Source organism: Phodopus roborovskii, unplaced genomic scaffold (assembly GCF_943737965.1).
Source record: "Phodopus roborovskii unplaced genomic scaffold, PHOROB, whole genome shotgun sequence".
NCBI lineage: Eukaryota > Metazoa > Chordata > Mammalia > Rodentia > Cricetidae > Phodopus > Phodopus roborovskii.
The window spans coordinates 18,226,473-18,234,328 of record NW_026126424.1 but is presented as its reverse complement, the minus strand read 5'-3'; the positions used below and the strand labels follow the sequence as shown (position 1 = coordinate 18,234,328).

At 37.7% G+C, this 7,856-nt stretch overlaps 1 pseudogene; it reads right to left on the bottom strand.

Moving 5' to 3' along the window:
• Nucleotides 1-5,328: 5,328 nt before the first annotated feature.
• On the bottom strand, nt 5,329-7,534 carry LOC127223006 (nucleoporin p54-like; annotated as a pseudogene).
• Nucleotides 7,535-7,856: the final 322 nt, after the last annotated feature.

Sequence of the window (7,856 nt, the reverse complement as noted above, 5' to 3'; positions counted from 1 at the left end):
GAATGATGAAATGGATTAAATATATGTACATATATATATAGCATGAAAAATAAGATTCACTGGGACACAGTATTGGTTGAATGATGTTTATTTGGTGAGAAATCACTTACACCTAAAATAGATGATTATGGGTGCTTGCTCCATGGATGCCACGCAGATGCTCTCCACAACCTGAACAGGAAGGAAAAGAGCGACCGGGTACAGGACCTGGGATATAGCCTCTTGCTTCATTCTGTACCTGTTCCCACGCCCTAAATAGGTGTGTTTAGTGCAATAGGTGCAGGCAGGGTGGATATCTCACTACATACACACACACACACACACACACACACACACACACACACACATATATATATATATTGCTTCTTTGTTAGATATCATTTAAATATATTCACTATTTCTTCACAGCAACATATTCTGTGTTGGCAGTACACTAAGTACAAAAAGCTAAAAAATGTTGATCTGTTCTAACTGTAGACTACAGTAACAATGAATGTGTAGATTATCTGGGTTATCCAAATAGATAATTCATTACAAACCAGTTTACCATAGAGGGTAACATATGACTTCTCTGTACCATTTCCTACTTCTATGTATTATCTGGCTCATCTCCTGAGTGATCTTGACTCCTCTCAGCTCCTGAATTTTATTTCCTCATTAATCATGGTTAAAGATGAAAATTGCTAGAAATTTTCTTTTAAATGCTAATTGTGATAATTGATAATATTTCTTAACCAAGTTAGGTGGACTTGATATTTAAAATCTCTGAATTTGCAAAATCTTTTGAATTAAGTTTTTTTTGCAGTTTATAACTTTATGATAGGGTAACACAGATTAGAATAAAAGTTTTTAATTTACACAGTTGTTAATTTCTAGCAAGAAATTTTCCTTTCTATATGTTTATATAATTTAGTGTGCTGGTGTCATTCTACCAATCTTTTTTTTTTTTAATTTATTTACTTTTCTTATTTTACATATCGATCCCAGGCCTGTCTTCATCCATCCCTCCCTCTCTTCTACCTTCCCATGCCCCCTGACTACCCTCCCATCCCATACCCCCCCCCCCACTTACATGTAGGGTGATGCCTTCCTGGAGGGGTCATCTAAATCTGTCAAATCATTTGGAGTAGGGACTTAGCCCTCCCTCCTGCCTCTAGATTAAGGGAATTTGAAGAAACCATCCTGAATGAGGTAACCCAGTCACAAAAAGAGGAACATGGTATGAACATATATGTATTGTAGACATATTACCATTGAACAAATGACCTGCTGTCTTTTCTCTTTATTTCAATCTCTAGGCCACTCTCCTGATTCGTGGAACAAATCATAGTGCAGGTGCTACATCAAGGTAGCCTATTCTTCTTTAATTATGTTTGTTATGTTTGTGTACACAAGTATATAAAATACATATAATATAAAAATGCAATATAAACTTTGCTCATTCTATTTTTATTGGTGTGTATATGGTTACAAGGCATACCACCCTGCATTTGGCAATCCATAGAGAAGCTGTTTCTCTTTCCACTAATCATTAGTTGCCTGTAATTTTGTCTCTAGGGAAATGTCCCTGCTTCCACATTACCCAGTTAACATACATTAACAATACCATTACATTAACTGATATTGCTGTTGCTCAAATATGGTTTATGCAACCTTGTCTAGGAGATATTGTTTCCATCAGGCTGCCCAGTATGTTGTATCATACATTATTTCTGCCCCCTTTTCTGTGGTGTTTCCTGAGGCAGAGATGTACAAGTTGTAATATAGATGTATCACTTAAAACTGAGCTACCCATAAAAATCTGAGCTATCCAAAATCCAATTATCTTAGCACCGTGTCCAGTTGTGGTTGTCTGTGATTGTCTCCATTTCTATAAAAACAGGCTTCTTTGGTGACAGGTGTCAACTGCATTTATCTGTGAATATATGGATAAGATTTAGATTGTAGTGAGGAACTATGCCTATCTGGAAAAGTGGTGGTAGCAATTTCCTTTCTAAAGACCATTCCTTCTCTTGTCATTCTGTGAATCCATCTAGGTTTCTACTACCAGGGATGATTTTCTCTTGCAGAGTGAAACATAACTGAAGAATGAATTCTCAATAGAGGAAATAAAAAAAGGTTGAAAGACACTTAAGAAAGTGCTCAACATTCTTAGCTATCAGTGAAATTCAAATCAAAACAACTTTGAGATACCGTATTACTCATGCCAGAATGGCTAAAATAAGAAACACCAATGACAACTCATGTTGGAGAGGATGTGGAGAAAGAGGAACACTCCTCCACTCTGGTGGGAGTGCAAACTGGTACAGCTATTTTGGAGATCAGTATGGTGGTGCCTCAGGAAAATAGTAATTACTTCACCACAAGACCTGACAATCCCCCTCTTAGGGATATACCCAAATGATCCACATCCATGCAACAAAGACATGTGCTCAACTATGTTCATAGCAGCATTATTTGCAATAGCAAGAACCTGAAAGCAACCTAGATGCCCCTCAACTGAAGAATGGATAAAGATGTGGCACATCTACACAATGGAATACTACTCTGTGGGGAAAAAAATGTAATAGAATCTTGAAATTCACAGGGAAGTGGTTGGCACTTGAAGAAACTATCCTGAATGAAATAACCCAGTCACAAAAAGAGGAACACGGTATGTACTCGCTCATGTAAGGGTTTTAAGCATAGAGCAAAGGATCACCAGGCTATACTTCATACCATCAGAGGGACTAGTATACAAAGGTGTATTCTAAGAGATTTATATGAGGTCCCTTACAGAAGGGGGAAGAGACAAGTCCCCCAGAGTACATGAGAAGTGGGGAGGGCAGTGAATAGAGAGATAACTAGGAGAAAGAAAAAGGGAGAAGAGGAAATGACTTGTGACTAGGAAGATTGAGTTAGGGAAGAACAGAAGACAGGAGACAGACAGAAAAAGAGAGAGAGAGAGAGAACAAAAATAAAAGAGGGAGCCATTATTGGTTTGAAGAAAACAACTCAACCTAAAGAAAGGTCTAGAGACCAACTAACAATTTGAACAACCATGGAAAGGCTACCATAAATATCCTTCCCAGATAGTGAGATCAACAACTAACTCATCCACCATCATGGAGCCCTCATCTAGTACCTGTTGGAAACAGAAACAAACACCCATAACTAAACACTGAGTAGAATTAGAATCCAGATGCAGAGACACAGGACAAGACCAGATTGCAGAAACACATAGAGACATCTGACCTGAACAAGGAGGAGCTAATGCCCTTCCCCAGTCTGATAGCTGGGATCCAGCATGGGACTTACTCGATCCCCTGAATATGTGTCTCAGCTAGAAGGTCTGAGCAGTCTAACGGACCTCAAATAGTGGAACAAGGAAGTATTCTTGGTGCACAATAGGATCTTGAGGCACATTCTCCATGGAGGAATACTCCCTTAAACTAGAGACAGGAGCGAAGTCCTAGCCCCTACTTCAAATGACTTTACATATTACATGACCCCACCTGGATGGCATAGCCCTACTTATGGAATGGGGGTGGGAAGATGGGAGGGAGGGTGTTCAAGGTGCATATGAGGGGGGAGAGATGGTAAGACGGAGGGAGCAAGAGGGAACTGGGGTCGACAGGTAAAATTTAAAAAAATAATAAAGTAAAATAAAAAAATAAAAATTATATGAAAAAGGCATAAAAAAATAAAACACCAAACAAAAAGATGAAAGAAGAAAAGATAGAAATAAAGGAAGAATGAAGAGTAGGGGAGGAGGAGGTGAAAAAGGAGGAGGAGGCAAAGGAGAAGAAGTTGTTCATTTTGTGCCTGGGGCTGAAGCTCAGCTGGTAGAAATCTTGCCCTGCACACAAAGAGCTCTGATTTCCATTCCCAGTACCAACGAAAACAGTGCGTAAGGGTGCATATCTGTAATCCCAGTATTCTGGAGATGAGGCGGGAAGCTCAGGAGGTCAACCTCCCTCAAACATGGAGATCAAGGCCAGTGCAGTTGAAATGGAACCCTGGCTCAAATACAAAAACAAAACAAGGTCACATAATTTGTAACATTTCTTCTGTCCTAATAAAAATGTAGCATGCATTTGTTAATCTATGAAACAAACTATAAACTGCCCATAATTTTTTTTGTTAACTATTCTTATATTTTCTTTAAAAAAAAAAAAAAAACAGCAGGGCAGAATATAGTGATGGATAGTGGAATTCATACTAACTGGAAAATTTTCATTTTCCCTTCCTTAGAATGACATTAAGAAGTAAATAAAATTCCACAATAAATCAAGAAGAAAGAAAAACATTCCAAAAAAGAAAAAAAAACTGAGTGAGATAACCCAGATCCATAAATATGAATTCAACATGTTATCTCTCATCTGTAATTCCTAGCTCCAAATCCTCAGATGTGGTATAAAACACGAAATTATCAGAGTAACCATAAAGGTGTAAATGGACCATAGGTGGTGAAAATTGGAAGGGTAATAGCTAGATGCAGGGGATATGAAGTTGATAATGAAATCACTATAAAGGGCCCAAACTTGTAAGGTAGAAGGAAACCTGTATAGAAGAAGGAGGGACAAATAACATCAAGGTTCTTTGAAAAAGCCCTACTGGATGATATTATGTTGTAGTTACCTAAAGTTATTCACAATACATATATAAAAGGAGAGACAGAGAGAAGAACAATTAAGTTTAAAGCAAAGGTAAAAATACCAAAATATTATTATCTTTTTATTTTAAATTACAAATTAACAATTTGTGTTAAAGACTTCATTTTTATAAATAAAAAAGTTTTTTTTAATTTTAGAATTTTTTGTGATTTTGTTATATCTTAATTGGTTAGGAGTGTCCTATAATTTCCAAATTTGTACAATAACAGAAAAATATATGTTCAAGTCTTTGTAGACCCAGAAAGAGAATCACACATCATTAAATATTTTGGGATTTTCTGTACTCCTCACTGATGATTTCACAGATAAGAAAAGCTGAAATGCATTTACACTCTTAAACAAAGTCTCCAACAGCCAGTTGGAGTTACAGTTTATTTTGCTATTTAGGAAGTTATTATGTTTCACTTTGTCCTACAGAAAAGAAAATGGAAAATGATCGTTAACTCTGTGACTATGATTAATATGTTGTAAAATGAACAACAGTGCATATTGTTTGGGTAATTGTGTGCTTTTCCTTAAGTATATATACTTTTAGATCCAGATTTTTCAAAGATTCTCTTTGAAGAGATTTATGGTATCATTTCAGAACCTCAAACATTCCTTTTTCCTGGCCATGTAGCCATTTAAGGATGACCTGAGGAATCAAGAAGACACATTTCATAATACGCTGGAACTAGTTTGTAAAGGATAAGCTAAAGGTGCTAACTCTGCTATGGATGGTTTCATTCAATCCATGCTCTACCAGTTTCATATCTTCTAAGTATTCTTTATTATTATTATTATTATTATTATTATTATTATTATTATTATTTTACATGTCAATCGCAGTTCCCTCTCCCTCTCTCCCCCTCACATGAAACATGACTTCCCTCCCCTCCCATCCCCCCACACCAATTCCCCATGTAGGGCAATGCCTTACAGATAGAGTGATGTAAATCTGTCAAGTCATTTGAAGTAGGGACTAGGCATTCTCTCCTGTCTCTAGGTTAAGGCAGTATCCCTCGTATCCCTCAATGGGGGATGTGTCCACAAGGCCCTTTTGTGCAGCAGGAATACATCCTGGTTCCACTGTCTGAGGTCCCTTAGTCTGTTCTAGCTGAGACCAATATTCAGGGGTTCTGAGTCAGTCGCATGCTGGATTCCCAGCTATCAGTCTAGGGGCCCGTTAGCTCCTCCTTGTTCAGGTCAAATGTCTCTATGTCTTTCTACAACCTGGTCTTGTCCTATGTCTCTGCATCTGGATTCTAGTTCTACTCAGTGTTTAGTTACGGGTATTTGCTTCTGTTTCCAACAGGTACTAGATGAGGGTCCATGGTGGTGGATGAGTTAGTTGTTGATCTCACTATCCGGGAAGGGCATTTATGGTGGACTTTCCATGGTTGCTCAAATTATTAGTTGGCAGCAGTCTTGTAGGTCTCTAGACCTTTCTTTAGGTTCAGTTATTTTCTTCAAACCAATTATGGCTCCCTCTTTTATGTTCAGTATTCATGATGCTTCTCTAATGGCTGAGGCCTTCCTGCTTTTGGTTCAAGTAATGGTCTATATCTATGTAATACCTTTTCTTCAGACTTTTACAGCTCCAAAATGATTCTGCATCCTAATATAAGACATCAGCCCATTTATACTACCTTTGAACTGAGTTGGTGCATTTGGTTCACCTTGTATAGCATCTAGTTGAACCTGCAACTGTGCTTTATCAGCCTGGGTAGCATAGCTACACTTCCTTTGACTTTCCTGTTTGATTATGACCTGTATGATTGTCTGGGCGATATCCATGAGTTTCCTTTCGTACTGTTCAATTTTGGCTGCATTTGTAGATTTATTCTTTTGTTGTTTTCTACAATCTCCTGATATAATATCCAATCTGGTTTGACATTGGTCAGTCATCTCATCTTGAACCTTCAGTCTTCAAAACAGTTCTTTGAAACCTACCATTGAGACAGCAATTAATTTTTCAGAATCAGGTTATCCACCATGGTCTGTTCCCAAACAGGAACAAGAGAAGCAGGAGAGTTTTGCATTTGTTGTTTGATCTGAGCAGGAGACAGTTGTGTACTTGTCATAGAAAGAGTCACCCATAGCTGCTGCAGATGTGTTTTAATGTTGTTTTCCTCAAAGTGGGCACACAGTGTTGTCACTGGGACTCCTCTTGAGGTACAATTTGAATTATCCTTAACAACATAAATGGCAACTTCTGTGTGATCATCTATCTGCCGTAATGTTTTCTATCTACATTGATATTAAGAATCTGGTTTCCTGGAAAGTAATATTCTCTTATTCAATGAAAATAATGAATGATACTTACCTCTATTATAAACTTACAGGAATATCTAAAATTTAGTATGTTTTTTTTCATTACACCAATACTTCAGAATCATTTCTTATGTTAAATACTAAGGGGTTTTCATAAATACAGGAACTCTACCTACTGTCAATCATATAAAACTCAACAACATTCACAACATCATTTCAATTTTTTATTTTAAGAATGATTTCTTCATTTTTGTAGATAAGTGTGAGTTTGTGTTACTGAGTGAACTTGTGTATAAGCATGTGGAGACCACAAGAGTGTGCCTGGTGTTCCATTCTATCCCCCTCGGCCTATTCTGAAGTAAGATCTTTCTTTGCACCAGGACTTTCTGTTCTCTGCTAGGCTTCCTGTTCTCCTCTGCCAAGCTTCCTGTTCTCCTATGCTAGGCTTCCTGTTCTCTGCTATGCAGGAAGACAGAAAGATCCACTCGTTCTCTAATATCCATTACATTGGACCTGTGATAACAGGTGTGTGCAAGACGTCAGGCTTGTTACATGGGTGGTAGGGTGCAATGTGTGTCCTCATGAGTATTTAGCAAGTGCTCTTATTTTCTGACCTGTCTCTCCATCTCCATAATTTTAATTAAGCTACACACATAAAACCTCAACAATATGGTTACCTGAACAAGACCTGTGGAGTGAGGTCCAAGTTAACATGCCAGGATGGATGATGGAGGATTCACAGTGTCTCATTGTTACATGAAAGTCTACAGATATTCAGTGGCTGCTCAAAGACAGAGAGCAGTTTTTTCCAGGGACAAGCCCTTTTGTAGGTTACCCAATCACAGATGGTTGTTCCTCAATGGATGAAAGAAATATAAGTTAAAATGAAGATATGCATTAAACAAATTATAGCGAAAACAGTGTATCAGATCTAACAACAGCAGAATT